Source organism: Aricia agestis, chromosome 12, assembly GCF_905147365.1.
Source record: "Aricia agestis chromosome 12, ilAriAges1.1, whole genome shotgun sequence".
NCBI lineage: Eukaryota > Metazoa > Arthropoda > Insecta > Lepidoptera > Lycaenidae > Aricia > Aricia agestis.
In genome coordinates, this window is record NC_056417.1 from 942,505 (window position 1) to 959,551 (window position 17,047).

At 37.6% G+C, this 17,047-nt stretch overlaps 1 protein-coding gene across 1 annotated transcript in view; it reads right to left on the reverse strand.

Annotated features, from left to right (window-relative positions):
- LOC121732695 overlaps nucleotides 1–14,824 on the reverse strand; it is a 51,021-nt gene extending 36,197 nt beyond the window's left edge. The window contains exon 1 of the mRNA XM_042122646.1: nucleotides 14,467–14,824. The gene's annotated coding sequence lies outside the window, so the exon portion shown is untranslated. The remainder of the gene's footprint in view (nucleotides 1–14,466) is intronic.
- Nucleotides 14,825–17,047: the final 2,223 nt, after the last annotated feature.

A 17,047-nucleotide genomic window follows, 5' to 3' on the forward strand; every position in this document is an offset into this window, starting at 1 on the left:
ATCCCCTACCCTATTCCCTTCCCTACCCTCCCCTATTCTCTTCCCTTCCCATCCCTACCCTCCCCTATTACCCTATTCCCTCTTGAAAGGCTGGCAACGCACCTGCAGCTCTTCTGATGCTGCGAGTGTCCATGGGCGACGGAAGTTGCTTTCCACCAGGTGACCCGTTTGCTCGTTTGCTCCCTTCTTTCATAAAAAAAAAGTTAAAACCATAAAGTTAATAGACCTAGCGGAATAGAGAAACATAGGCCTGAGCAAGAGAGATGTCACTATCAGTAACACTGCGTGGTAAAAAGAGACGTGTGATACATGACAGCAGCACTCTTATTTTGACGTCCAGTCGGCACATGCCGCACGTTGACAATTTAATCTCATAGAATTCATGTTCAATCATGCTTCTGTAAGTGTATACGTACACATATTTTTACACACAGATGAAACCAATTTCGGTTTCGTTTGACAGCTCGAGATTGTTGCTCTATTCCGCTAGGTATACTAACTTTATGATTAAAACACATTTAGCGTTGGTTTATCATTTTCTGAGAATACCGCTGCTTCGAAACAATATCAAAACTGTAATAATATTGGACTAAAATAGCAGAATATACCCACAGGCCCTACAGACCCTACTGTCCTTTGATATGGCTTGAGGTAAACCCTCTACCTTATCGAGGGATCGACCTCAATACGTCAACTTTCACGCCTGCTTGTCAATTTGTAGCTTAAATTGACATAATGTACCTGTCGACCCTCGCGATAATAACTATAGCCGGAACTTCAGGACAATGCCATGTAATAAATCCAACATTAAAGGTAAATCCTATGTTAAAAGGATGAGGTTTGATACTGACCCACAGTCAAAGGTGACTCAGAGTAAAATATGCAAAATCTGTTTTTTAGTGCCCAGAGAGTGAATTTATGAAAATTTTATTAATGACCGCATTGAGGATTTAAAAATTATATTACATTTTTTTTTATATTATAAGGACGACAGACAAAAAATGATGAGTTCAGGTCAAATCCTTCACTGAATTATAATAATTAAATGTCACAGAGTGCCGCAAGTGAAAATGGTTTTGTCACATAATAGAAAGAACAACTGAAGCAGCATGATACAATTATGCAATTGCCAAACAAAGCCTACTGAAAACACAACGCCTTAATGACCGTACAAATGAGTGTTTGTTGTTGTTCCATTGTCTGTGAGAACCGAGACTAGTGTGCACTCACCTTTCTTTTAACCGTGACTTTGAAATTTTTATTTCATTTCAACCTCCAACGAGTTTATAAAAACCTGGTACTTAACATTCAAGATACTGAATATAAAAGCTCCCTCTAATTTAGAGCCCCTAAATCTCCAATGTCCACAAGTTTATGAAAACCTAGTACCTGCCTGGCACATACACTGAATATGTCTCGATGAATCCATAGGAACCACTCGATATAATGTGGATCTCACTTCTCTCGCATCATCCACAATCCATATCAAACCCTTATCACCACGGCTTCCAGAATAATCTAAACCTTTGATAGCATCTAATTGGTTCAATAGTCCTACTAAAAACTTAGCTGTACAAAATGTGTCAGTTCCTGAATCGTAGCAAATCGTGGTGATAAGTGATAACCTACGCCCTATGCCGTGTGAGTGATAAAAATGCGTGGCAGCGTCACAGACAAAAAGAGGTTATAAACTACGTTCACAGAGTTCACGTGTACTAAACGTAACTACCTATGTCATATAAGTAAACAGCTAATAATAGCATAATCCATACTAATATTATGAATGCGATAATGTCTCTGTCTGGCTGTGGTCTGGCTCCTATACACACTTACACCGCTGAACCGATTTTGATGAATTTTGGTAAGCAGATACTCGAGTCCTGGAGAAGAACATAAATATAATTACTGTGATATCCCTACCTGTAAAATACGCTAAAATATCTTGTTTCAAAAACAAATTTTGCTACACTACAGCATTAAAAGACTCGGAAAATCGACACCCAAAAATATAAAAATAATAAATTAGAATATAGCCTTGGTAATTTTTGTTAAACTGTTGAAAACCGTAACGACCTTCGGGCTGTGAAGCTGGCGTTGCTCAATACGATTTAAAACAATGGCAATGTATTGTTCCATGTGATATACATTGTACATAGAGTTGACCAAGAGTTTGTACCGTTCCAGTAGAATTAAAAGCGTGCTACCAGTCGCGGGTTGCCAATCATGCTAATCAATCAAAGCCGCACGTGATCTTTAGGGTCAATTTATACTAGCGCAGAGTCGAAGCGAAGCGAATTCCCAAAAACTGAACACAAAAAATTCAACCTTAACTTCAGAGCGTAACGAACATATTACTTCCGCGAGGCCAATCAGCGTTGGTCGGGCGCATGCACGCGAATTCGCGCGGATGCGCGCGCCTTTTTGAATTCTCAGAAGTAATAAAGTGCATTAACGCTTTGGAGTTAAGGTTGAATTTGTTATGTTCAGTTTTAATAAGTCGCTTCGAGGCGCTTCGACTCTGCGCTAGTATAAATTGACCCTTAGGCTCGATTTAAATGAGTCCGAATGAACAGGCTCTATACACGTTTTGGCGGCTATAGCAATCACCACAAGATCAGTATGTAAATATCTGCAGGCTTAGCATGGTCACCATGGAAGCGGTTTCTTTCTACGGAAAAATAGACAAAGTTAGACAAAGGAAATCCGCCATTTTGTCACTAAAATCTGTCAGTATGTCCATTCTTTCCCGTTTCTTTTGTTGCGCCTGCAGCTCGAACGCTATTAAATAAATCGTTACTATTGCTTGCGATCTCGCGGTGTAGCGGTCAAACCGCTCGTTCGCGCGGACGCAAATAAATCCAGCTTTATCCACATCGTGAAAATTGGAATCAGATCCAATATAGCGTTTAATTATTCTAGTTGTAGACTAGTCTGGTTTAGCCGCTGTCTAGAGGTCAAGGTTGGTCACTGACATGCATATTTTTAAAATAGCTGCATGCTCAATACAATCTAAATCAGGAGATGAGCCACAGAATTTAATATGAAATTATGTTTTGATAATAATATAATATTTTATATAAGGTTCTTATTAAATTAGGTTCCGTACCCAAGGGGTAAAAACGGGACCCTATTACTAAGACTTCGATGTCTGTCCGTCTGTCTGTCTGTCTCCAGGCCGTAACTCAAGGACGGCAATAGCTAAACCTTAGATTTTCACAGATTTTGTATTTCTGTTGCCGCTATAACTAAAAATACTAAAAACAAAATAAATTTAATATTTAAGGGGGGCTCCCATACAACAAACGTGATTTTTTTAACATTTTTTGCTCGTTATCAATGATGACATCAGGTAGCCACCTGAAATGTTCACAAAATACTCAGTTTTATTTATACTTTGATAATTATTAATATAAAATTAATAATTAAGGGCTCCCATACGAAAAACACATTTTTTTCCTAGTTTTGCTCTATAGTGGTACGGAACGCGTGAGTCCAACTCGCACTTGCCCGATTTTTTTAGGCAGCACAAATTTTAATTAATTTGGTAAAAACCTACGAATAAAAAATAGTTTTTATTATTCGTAGGTAAAAACTGATTTAAATTATGTGTAACTTTTAAGCTTATTTAATAACAGTCAAAAAGTTTGTACCATTTATGTAGAGCCAAGCTTTTTGTTCTAATTCTACAAGGCCAAAAAAACTTTATACCTAAGTCAAATATGAAGTTAGTCGCTAGATAAAGAGCAAAACAAGTGATTAAGGTTAATAAACGATTTCCTCTATTCTGCGACCGACATGCCGGCATTATTACTTAACTTTTTAATCATAGTTTTCAATGAAGATTTTGACATAAACTCGTAAAATTATCTGTCCATCTCTTCACTAAATTGAAGTTAAGTAATCTTTAAATGACAGAATGCGGCCGTTAATATTATAAGTCACAAAATGTATAGAATATCAATATTATTTTGAAAACGACACGACAAGGTCGTCGGAAAACTTTAGAACATTCCAAATGAAACGCTCCGTTGGTCAAACATAATTACTGCCGTGTCAGCGCGCACAACACGTGTTCAACATCTCTACCAACTAATATCATAATTGGTGACATAGTTGGTGACATTATTCAGCGAGGGAGAGAGAAAGAGGAGAACAGAGAGTAGGGCAAAGCCGCAAAGAGGAGGAGATAGGCTCAATTAAAAAAACTGGTTTCAATAAACTTAATGAAATAAAGTTTAAGGCACACTAGAAGACAAGAAACTGAGAATAGAAGTAAGGAAACTAGCAAAAGGCAAAGCAAACACGATAAAAATTGTCCGTTACCCCTTCTCGTGCCACACACGTGTGTGATTTCATTATTTTTTTACATAAAAATATAAAATTACTATTAAGCGTGTAATTTACTTTTACCTTCATACTGCACATTTCTACACAGCCCATGGGAATGCATGTCAGTTGAATGTTGCGAATTTGTATCAAATTAATAACAATGCTATCGAGTATTCACCCAGTAGTGAGTCATGGCAACAATCAACAATGGATTCTCATTAGCCGAACAAAATGGCCCTGTTAGGACAGAGACACATAAACATAATGCGACGTCGTTTCACGATGCGACGTCGCGTTGTGGGAATCTACGACGAGCATCGTAAAAAACTACGTCGCGACATCGTAACGTGCTACTATTCACGGCACGACGTCGCGTCGTAAAAACTCACAATGCGTGTTATTTAAAATTTAAATAAATTAACTGCGACAATTCACCATACGTGGGAGAGCCATGCTTCGGCACGAATTTTTTATTTTTATTTTATTTATTTTATTTTATCTGTCGTTTGAAGTTTGAGTAAAAGAGAATACTATTTTCATGTTTGTTATGATTGGAGCGTAATTATTAACGTAACTAGATTATCACATTGGCATAGTAGGGTTCAGTTCTGTTTCTAGACATATTAGTACCGAAGATGTCTCAAGACTCTCAAGAGTCAAGACATTTGAAGAAGTCTCAAGGGAATTTGTGAGATAAAAACAAATGTTTGTTAATCAAAACGACATAAGGCAGAACAAACAACATCTAGCCTATAAAACGTTAAACATTAATACGTTGTTACAAACGTCAAGGATTACCTGTTAGTTTCCCAACATCGATAATTAAAATCTATTATCTTGGCAGAGTTAGCTGCACTTGAAAACTTGAGAGTGCGGTTGCCAAACAGTTGGAAACTTTAATATTAAACAGTTTCAAAGTTACGCTGTTAATCCAATTACATATTACAATTTGTAAGATGTACTTTGGAGCTAATTCAAGTCAAGGTAATGACCTAAAACGTGTGGTAATGACGTGGGAGAGAGCTTAAACGTGGGAGAGCCAAGCTTCGGCAGGAATGGGCCGGCCGACCGGAGAAATACCACGGGAGAAATATCACAGAAAACCAGCGTGAAACAGCGCTTGCGCTGTGTTTCGCCAAGTGAGTAAGTTTACCGGAGGCCCAATCCCCTTCCCTCCCCAATCCCCTTTCCTTCCTTACCCTTCCCTACCCTCCCCTACCCTATTATCCAATTCCCTCTTAAAAGGCTGGCAACGCACCTGCAGTTCTTCTGATGCTGCGAGTGTCCATGGACACTTGCGACGGAAGTTGCTTTCCATCAGGTGACCCGTTTGCTCGTTTGTCCCTTATTTCATAAAAAAAACTCCACTCATATTCTCCTAATGGAGAGAATATGAGTAGAGTTACTCGAAAAAGACTCGGCTTCATTAATCATTAGGCATTGCATCTCATGGTCTTTCCTAGAAAATAGACCGCACATGGATTTAATATGGCAAAAGATATGTACAATGTACCTACATGTAACAATGGATCCTATTTTTCTCTACTTTTATGCTCACTGTCTGTTCCATCCCATCCCATCATTTCTCGAATTTTGGAACAAAAACTACCTAACGACTCTAGAAAAGTTCATCAAAAGTAGAGGAATATCTAGTCATAGACATAGAACTGTAAGCCGCGGATCAGGTATCATTAACAAATTGGAGCCGGCAACTGGGTCACCGTCTGTGAATAGGCCTAACCGCTTTTATTAGGAGCCTTTGTGTTTCAATTTGATGCAGACTGCAGAGCAATCTAAAAATGAAACGCCGGTACTTCTCATCCAATATGGACATCCAACATCGCAGAATGGGTTAAAATGTAATAAATCCATACAATTTTTTTTTAATGAAATAAGGGGGCAAACGAGCAAACGGGCCACCTGATAAAAAGCAACTTCCGTCGCCCATGGACACTCGCAGCATCAGAAGAGCTGCAAGTGCGTTGCCGGCCTTTTAAGAGGGAATAGGGTAACAGGGGAGGGTAAGGAAGGGAAGGGAATAGGGAAGGGTAAGGAAGGGAAGGGAATAGGGGAGGGTAGGGAAGGGAAGGGAATAGGGGAGGGTAGAGAAGGGAATAGGGTAGGGGATTGGGCCTCCGGTAAACTCACTCACTCGGCGAAACACAGCGCAAGCGCTGTTTTTTATGTAATTATGAATAGTGTGATTGTCTGTCTTTCTGACTGAATGTTAACCACCATTTTACTAAATGGAGTCAAATGAAAGGATTCCCCGAGTGACAAGCGAATTTTGTGTAAGTCTAAGTGGCATTCATGTTCTAATATTCTAGTAAATCTAGGCTAGAATTAATAGATTATTCCTGTGTTTGACAGGGGCACGGTCTGTTATTGATGGCAAACCGCAGGTGGTTTTAGTGCGTAGACCGTATACCGCTAGATTACCCAACCGGCAACCACGTACACAATATGATGTTCTCCCCTGCTAGATCACAAAAGCTTAATCAATAATAATAATATCTATGGACGCTTCACACCACGTAAGTCTGGCCCCGTGCTAAGTACCTGAAGGACTTGTGTTACGGGTACCAGACAACGGAAATATATTTAATACTTTTATACTATAGATATTATATATTTAAGATTTTTATTATATGATACACATATTTAATACACATCCATGACCTAGGAACTTTGAAAACTTTTTGTTCCGTCGGCGGAATTCAAACCCGCGACCCCCGGCTTCTGCTACCAACAGCCCACCAACTGAGGCCACAGAGGTCGTCTATGTCCTAATTATTATTAAATTATTAATGTTGGTCTGTTATTTTAGAATATCCTCGACAAAAAACACTCATGTTTCTAAAAATTATTAAAAATAATCGTTCACTTTTCAGCAAACAGCTGAGGAATGAGCGGCTGAGGACGTGGGTATTTTTAGCTCGATAGTTGCTCAACGCTCAAGAGCTCTTCTCGCCGAAGAAAAAAACAATTTGCTCGACACTTGTAGCCACGAGTTTCTTGTTCAAGTTCAGAGTATACCTATAATACTGACGCCAACAATTTTTCAGATAATAGTCATCTACTCGATATTTCAGGAGTCAAAGACGTATTGTTTCAAAAGTGAGTCATAGATGGATTTGGTCCTGGTCACTAGTCCCAGTTTCCAATCCATCCATCGAAGATGGGAAATTCATAGCGACGTAGCCAGACGCCGCTACCAACGAAATATATATTAAGATAGAGCACAACCAAACAGACACCAAGTTACTCTCTGTAGAGCTATCATTTTGTTGGTAGCGGCGATTGATTGCGCCGTCATAGTGCCCCGATGAAATATAGCCCTAAATCAAAAAGGTATTTACAATTTACATCTAGATTGGCCTAGAGCTCATTATTTTATTCATAACATTTCGCTGCTCATAATTTTTAATTAAAACTTAAGTAAGTGGCTCGTTTTTATTCAGAGTTTATTCGGACATTGTTCGCTACGTTTTCCACAAAACGTTGTACATACAAGTCCGCATAAAACATATTAATTATTTCCACCGAAACGAGAGTTGAAGCCTCAAACAAAAGGTATGATTTATATATTTTTCGAGGCGGACTTTTTATGCGCTCGGAAATTTCCATTAGTAGTAAGTAAACGCTGTGTCAAGGTCAGAGTTAATTGAAATTACACCGAATTTTCTTTTAACTTAAATAGTTTTCGATGTAGTTAATAGTAGCTCTGGGCATCTGAGGCCAACGATATGATATTTCTTTACATTTTCCGTTTAATGTACTTGAAATCTAAATATGAGTATGTTCACTTCCTGAGAAAATGAACTTGCACCAACTCAACTCCAGTACGAGTCAGTCTTAACTTCGGGTGTCGCATAGATTTTTTTGACCATTGGTATATTTTCTCATAATATGAGTAAAAGTGAGATGCAGCGATCAGGTATAGGTTAATAACGGATTTTTTCTTTAGCGCCAGGTAGACTCTACCATCACAACTACAATCTTTAACGTAATCAATCCCTCTAATGAAACTGTTAAGAGCTTCTTAAAAGCTGATTTATATAATATATTACTCAACTACCAGGAGATCAGCAGATAGGAAGCGGTGCAACAACAGAAACCGCTCATTTCCTCCACGTGTACAGTCAGACGCGTGTAACATTATGCCATCATAATATTTACTTTTATTATGCATTGTTCTAACCTTTATCATAAGTTTACTATCATATTGTCTCGTCATTATCGGGTTTTTACCCGCGCTTGTACGGTGTACCGTCAGAAAAATTGATTCACAGGTAACCTGCGTAATTTGGTCCTATGACCTATCTCATCAATTTATCTGATGCATTTTCGCCCATTTTCACTAAACATTGCTAAGTGTCACCTACAATTTTAAATTATATTACAATGAAAACTTTGGGGAGCAACAAATCATCAACACAAAACAAGAAAGAAAATGTTACTGAAAATAAGTCAAAAACATTTTTAAATGCAAGTAATCTAACCGACTGTATAGACTATAGACGAAATGAGAACTATAAACGGTTAATTGTGTTCAAGGTACATCGTCTTTTTCTCGGAACATTCTGAACCTTTCTAGGCAATTGCTCTTAATTGGAGAGCACATAAATTGCTCTTTTTGCTCTACTTCTTCCGTAATAATTTGTCGAATATCCAGTCGCAGGACAGGAAGCAATTCGTCCATTGACCTATTTATATGCCTGTCTCTTTTCACTCGCGCACAGGAAAATATTGGTATCTTATTACTATGTGATTCGAATACAAAATACATTTAAATTCTTTCGCGTTTGTAAAAAAGGCAGTTCCGGTTTAATAAATGTTCGTCCTACTCTTTAGCCAGCTAAAACTCAGAAGCACGGTCTACAAACTAGTTGAACTCAAACTCAAACTCAAACTCAAAATTTTTTATTCAGAATAAATTTTTTCAAATATTCTCTGAACGTCGGGGCTACACAGATGCCTACCACCGGTTCGGGAACTAACCCGGCGAGAAGAACCGGCGTAAGAAACTCGCACGGGGCCATCTTTTTCTAAAAACAATTAATCTAGATTATTTAAAATTCTGTATAAGCTCTCATTTTCATATAATATGTACGAAGGACGTATAAAAGAGAGTACAGATAGTAGAGTAGTAATACAGAGTACCTACGTAGGTAGGTAACATAATTTAACTAATGGAATCTTTAACTCTAGACTGGCACATGTGGGTCTAAGGTCGTTACGTGTTCTTTGTATTTTATTACTGAAAGATTTACTTCGCACCTTTACGCTTATTTAAAATAATAGAGGAAAACACTATGTTAGTTGCACGTGTTGTATAATTTGTATGCAACATAGTTTTTTCTAGTTTCCGTGAAAAATTAACTGTTAAAAAAAATCTACGTATTTTTTTAAGGTCGAACTTAAATTTTCTCCCTCTTTTTTGGAAGTTGATTATATGTACATATTTGATATCCATACAACATGTAACATAATAAGATTATAATACTGGTAACTGGATGACGACCGCAATGCCGTTGCGTAAAAATTAGTTTATCGCACGGAAACCGTACATTTTTTCCAGGATAAAAAGTATCCTATATCCTTTCCCGGGACTCAAGCTATCTCCATAACAAAACGCCTCCGCGGTCTAGTGGTACAGAGCGCGGCTCTTGACTCGGAGGTCGTGGGTTCGATTCCCGCGTTGGAAACATGTTATTTCCAAGTTTGGTTAGGACAATGCAGGCTGATCACCTGATTGTCTGACAAGTAAGATGATCCATGCGTCGGATGGGCATGTAAAAAGTCGGTCCTGCGCCTGATCTCTCGCCGGTCGTGTCGGTCTTCCGTCCCACTGAGTTATGAGAGTAAAGGAATAGAGAGTGCTCTTGTGTACTGCGCACATACTTGGGCATTATAAAATTACTCCTGCGTAGCTGGCCTGGTTTCAATGAAACCAGCCACTGTCACCGAAACCGGTGTGGGAGCTATTATTATAACAAAATCGGTTTGTTCAGCGGTTCGGGCGTGAAGAGATAACAGACGAACGGATACACTTCAGCATTAACAATATTAGTTCAAACGGATTTAGCCCTGTATCTCGACTAAAATATATTAAATCAACAATAGTCAACACTATTTCTCTACCTGTACTTAGGCGCCTTCTGTCGTAACTTAGCGAAGCCCTAGGGCTGTAGGGGTGCACACAATCTGTCTATTTATAACACCTGCAACGCACAAATAGACTAGAACTTATTCAACGAGAAATAATTAATAAAGGCACTTAAAAACTGTTTACAGAAGACCGCCTAAAAACGCCTCCGTAGTCCAGTGGTTTAGAGCGTGGCTCTTGACTCGGCCTCTTCGTTTCATGTTAAATGATGTCCTATCTCATGAAAAGTCAAAAGATTCGACATTTTATGAAATACTAATTTGGTAGTTTGGTAGGAAAACCGGTATTATAGTTACATTATTTGACATTAAGATAGTAGAATGACTTTAAAGTTTTAATTAATATTATATAAGTAATTAAAACTTTAAAGCCATTAGATATATCTAAATGTTATAAGTAGCTAACTAGTTAGCCGTGTCGGTCTAGTTGTCTACATAAAATAAGTATAAGAAATGATAAAAACAAGTTTCTTTTAGCGCCGTACTCACGATATCGCGGAAAAGATTTACGTCGCGATCTCTAAAACTACTGAACGGATTCTTCTCTATGATTCGGTACATAAAATGTTTGATAATGTAGTCACAAAATATGGTAAACGTCTACGTGTAATAGGATTTAAGTGTTGGACATGGCTTCTTTGTATTAAACGCTTGGGTTACTCCAAATTGTTATTCAAACTGTTATAACTATTTTTGAGAAAGTTCCTTAGTATATTGTGATTGAGTGTACTGTCGGTTCTTGGTGAAAATTCATGTTGAACACTAATAAAACACAATTTTTGTGCACTTTTTCCACTACATATGCGAATATATAATAATAAAGTGGAAAAATTGCACGAAAAATTGTGTTTTATTAGTGTTCAATAGCTTTGTCCACACTGTGCCTTTTTCTGTTCAAGGGCATGCGTTATAGCGCAGTCAACAGCGAACGTGCCATGCCCGCGACGCATGCCCTCTGACCGTATCCAAAACTTCAAAAATGACAATATTGGCGTTGCGTTCCTTGACGCATTCAATTATTGAATGCACCAATATGAAAGATGATGACGAAAATTGAAGATGAAAGTGCACAGTGTGGACATAGCTAAAGTTCCTTAGCGTTCGAAAAATTGATGAAAAGTGTACAGTCAAAATCTACATAACCGCTGATTCGAATTAGATAGGTGTAAACTTTTAGGTTATTCCTTTCATAGAACATTTTTATACCCAAAAATTTTATTCGCTGATTTATGTATTTTAAAACACAGAATTTAATAATGACTAACATTCATAACCTACAAAACAAAGAAATAGCTTATACGAAGCATTACATTTTACTGTGATCTGAATATTATCGCTGATGTAATTTTAGGTGCTATCTTCATTAGCGGCAATGTTACACGCTTTTTGGGAGTAAAAATGTTAAACTTACGTCAGCGACCTGATCGAAAATTCGTAAGACGAAGGGAGAGTAGACCGCCGCGTGTAGGAGTGAAAGTAACATAGCCTCTCTTAAGGCGGAAACGAATGCAACATAGTTTTTATGACAGTGAAGTTTCGTATCTATGCCCACATGACAATATCATCCATATTCCATGCTGCATTCCAAATCATCCTCGTAGGTAAACTGGAAGTCTCGAGCTATCTTTTCATACTTATCGAAAACTATGTAGATGACGATGTAGATACGTGGGAGAGCCGTCCTTCGGCACGAATGGACCGGCTCGACCGGAGAAATACCACGTTCTCACAGATAACCGGCGTGAAACAGCGCTTGCGCTGAGTTTCGTCGAGTGAGTGAGTTTACCGGAGGCCCAATCCCCTACCGTATTCCCTCCCCTATTCCCCTCCCTTCCCTACCCTCCCCTATTCCCTTCCCTTCATTACCATCCCCTATTACCCTATTCCCTCTTAAAAGGCCGGCAACGCAATTGCAGCTCTCCGATGCTGCGAGTGTCCATGGGCGACGGAAGTTGCTTTCCATCAGGTGACTCGTTTGCTGGCTTGCCCCCTAATTTCACTTAAAAAAAAATACGCCCACTACTCCGTTGCGCCAAAATTCGTTTACATTCGTTTGTATAAAAAGTATCCTTTCCCGGAACTCAAAGTACCACTCGACCAACACACAGACGAATGTCAAAGCGTGTTCTCTTACACTTACGCGCGTCGCTGGCAATGCATAAGTGCGAGAGAGCATGATTTGACAGTCGTCTAGTTGGCTTGGTCGAGTAGTATCTCCATACCTTTCGGCCGAATTGGTTTAGCGGATTGGGCGTTAAGAGGTTTCAGACAGACAGACACACTTTGGCATCTGTAATATTAGTATGGATAACCCCAATAGGGCAAAAACCTGTGCATAGGCCGCAGTGCGGGTCATTGATCCTGTCTCTCCCCGGATATCCGGCACGGCCATTTTGGATTTATGATCGCCGTGCCCTATATGCTTAATCTCGGACTGAATTATCGCCAGCTGCATTGCGCATTACCGACATAAAAGTATGTATTTGATGCCCAGAAAAGGCGAAAGGAAGTGATGCCATGGAATCTGAGAAGAAATGGAATTCTGTAATGTATTGTTGGTATAGAGAATTCCATTTCTTCTCAGATTCCATGGCATAACCGCATAACCATGTAACGGAATCTTTGAGCACGATTTTTACCTTTTTTTTATATAAAATAAGAGGGCAAACGAGCAAACGGGTCACCTGATGGTAAACAATTTTCGTCGCTCATGGACACTCGCAACATCAGAAGAGCTGCAGGTGCGTTGCCGGCCTTTTAAGAGGGAATAGGGTAATAGGGTACGAGAGGGAAGGGAAGGGAATAAGCTGATAGGAAATTGGGCCTCCGGTAAACTCACTCACTCGGCGAAACACAGCGCAAGCCCTATTTCACGCCGGTTTTCTGTGAGCCCGTGGTATTTCTCTGGTCAAGCTGGCCCATTCGTGCCGAAGCATGGCTCTCCCACGGTAAATCTATCTCCAGTAGTCTCATTAATGCGAAATTTTGCATACTAAGTATTAAAAGCTAATGACAATGCGATAATTTGTTAAATTTTTTGTAAAAATTGTTGTTAATATGGTTTCAATGCAGCATAAATAAAATAAAAATAGCAAATAGTATTCTGATAAAATATGGGAAATCAGAGAATTGGAGTTTTCAGATATGTAGTCTATCAAGCCATAGGCTAGTTCTGTCTGTAAGTCTGTCCGTATGTAACAGCCACGTTTTTATAATTTAGATTTTAATATAAGTAAAAGATGTTTAATATAATTAAAAGATTCATGAATTTTTGTGTAAAGAACTAAAAATAACATGCAGACAGACACTTTATTTTTAAACTATTTTCATCTCATTAAAAAAAATTAATGTGTTAATCTCATTAAAAAAATTTAATGGGGGGAGTCGGTTAAGCCTCGGTGGGATGTGGCATACTAGAGGCCACGTCTCTATAAAATGCCGAGTAAGAGCTACAGCGTAAGTCCAAGTGTGCAGAGTTGGACTAATACTTAACCCCACTTAAACATAAGGAAGACAGACACATCACAAAAAAAGCACAACCACATGCTAAAGATAACCTACTCAATTATAATCATAATATAAAAGTAACCACCCCCAGCACACCTCTCGAAGAATGCTTCAATAAAGAAAATAACTTATACCCTGGTAGACCTGGTAGAGTAATATTGTAACAAAATCTTCTGTCATTTTATGAATACAGCATAATATTTTAAAGTTTTAACTAAAATGTGGTCTGTTTAGAACCAACATTAGGTATGACTTAGAAAGAAATACATTATTTATATGGAACGCACGCGACAAAAGTAACCAAAGCAGAGGCTTTTAGTCCAATAACAAAGAGATTTCAAAGCACTCTTATGTAATGAAATGAAAAGTTAATCTCGCATAGGTACATTAGTGGTACATAACCAATACGAATTATTTGTAAATGTCATGGTGTGATGTGGGTGTGATAAAAAAAATACTCACCAAATCGCTGTGACACTCTGGACAGTGCTAGAAAACTGCTCGGACCATTGCAGAACTCGGGTAAAACATTAAACACTCAACAATATAATATTATAAACGACGTCTTATATCAAACAAATATTCCTTGTAAAGTCTAAAAGGTAGGCACTGATTTCGATTACTGAGAAATGAGGATAACCTATTGTTACACTAAAACAAACTCTTATTTATTTTATGCGAATAATAATCAGATAATTCGCGAAAAAGCTATGCAATTTAAGAAAATAAACACGATTACTTTCTAGAATCTAGATCAACTACATAGCAAAACACAAGCTGGCAGCAGCTGGTCTCGGTGCTTAAATTCGAGGCAGGCAGGCAGCTTTTCTGAAATTCGATTGGTCGCTATTGGTCAACCGTCAATGGTCGCAAGATCAAATGTCACTTGCTGACATTTCCTTCCCCGTCGTCTTCGAAAAATCTTTGAAGATATATTTTACCAGTCTAAAACATTTTGGTTGAATTCAAAAAAAAATATTTTCCTACCAAATTTATAGTCTGTCAAGAAAGTAAAGAAATTAAAAAGTGGCAACATCATAGCGGCATCCCCAAGCACTGACCTCCATTACACAAGTACGCAATAAGATGAAATTCGATTAAATTAAACGTGCCTGCAAACCCTATAAATTTTTATAGTACTCTGCTATCGAAAATATTAATAATATCGCGACTAATCACAATACAGTTAATCGCAATTTAACTGGAACTAAGCGTACTTGTTTAATGGAGATCAGTGTCCCAAAGTTTCAAATCAATATAAGAAAAAAGGGATGACACTACGATGTTGCCACTTTTTAATTTCTTCACTTTCTAGACAGATTACATATCTCTTTTGCCCAGTTTGAACTTTGAACGAATTTACCTAAACTCCGATTTTTAATTCAAAATCAAAAAAAAATACTACAATATTGCCACTGCAATAAAATATTTGTGCAACAGTATATTACTTTTTTCTAAAAAACAAGGCTTAGATAATTTAATTATTAATAATTTTAATCAGATGATTTAAATAAGTAACCTGAGTTATTTTATTTTACATAAATACAAAACGCCGTGATAAAATCATAAACATTCGTAATTTTTGGTAGTATACCTGGTATTTTACTGGTATCACTTCAGGTATTCATAACATTTGGTGCAATAATTTACAGGCTAAAGTAACATACTTAATATAATATAAATAATTAAATATACATGTACCTAATTTACAAAATAGCAGAAAAATTGTGTGTAGCTCGCATTATGGTCGTAACTTATCACTGCCATTTTTTTTCGGTCATGACACCATGATATTGTTTATCCTGTCATATTATCCTTAGTATTAAAATGATAAAATTATGTCTTATATTATGTTTTACAGCAGCATTTGTCCTATGCTGTAAAGTGTAAAGTGTAAACTATGTAAGTGCGAGAGGGACGAATGCTATTCAAACATAAAAGACGTCCTATTTAGACTAAGATGTAAGAGTGTCATCTGGGTTCTAGTAAAAACCATTAATTTTAATATAAAAGCTTGTATCAATAAGGATTATTTGACAAAAACCTTGTTTAATCATTATGTTGACCAGTAATGCCGATAATAAATAAAGTAACATAGGTATTGCAAAAAGGTTGACGAAACCTGAAATATTCACTTGACAATGACATTTATGTCACTTTGACACCTTTGACAGTGACATACTGTCGTAGCTTTTTTGATCTTGAATCAAAAATCGGAGTTTAGTTGGCACTTGGCATGGAGCTAATACAAGGTGTAACAAAAATAAGTGATAATACTTTAGGGTGTGTATGTGTTTCTTGTAGATAGTTCACTTTGAAAGTAGCAGCGCTGAAAGACCAGATTTTTTTTTCACTTTTGTATGGGGAAACTCGTGACGCTCGGGCCCTTGCCCATACAAAAGTGAAAAAAAATCGTTTTTCAGAGCTGCTACTTTCACAGTGAACTCTCTATAAGGTACACACCCTAAAGTATTATCACTTACTTTTGTTACACACTGTATAGTAGTATAATTATTAGCTCCGTGGCACTTGGCACCCAACTCTCGTTTACCCGGCCCCAGAACGATTTTTGTAGTGAATTGTGATATTATTATTATGTTTTCTACGTTGGATCAAAAGATGAAAAAACTTCTAACGCAAGTTTCATTGAACCTGTAGATAGACTACTACAAACAGTACAAAGATGGTACAAAGTACAATCTGTCAAGAAAGTGAAGAAATTAAAGAGTAGCAATTTAGCAATCATAGACATAATATATAATGGTAGCAATATCGTAGTGTCATCCCTTTTTTCATAGATTGATTTGAAAGTGTTTGTTTGAGTTGAAAAAACTTTCTTGACAGACTATTCAATGGCGCTGAATTTGCGCTCAAAATAATGAATAAGTTTGCAAAACAAAAATTGTTTTTTTTTTACTGGCAAAAAAATATTTTATTGGAAAAGAGGAAGTCAAATGTCAATTGGCAGCTGTCATTTGTCAGTTTGTGGATGTCACTTGGGATTGTGAACGTTCAATGAACGTTATTTTGAAATTGTGTTTTC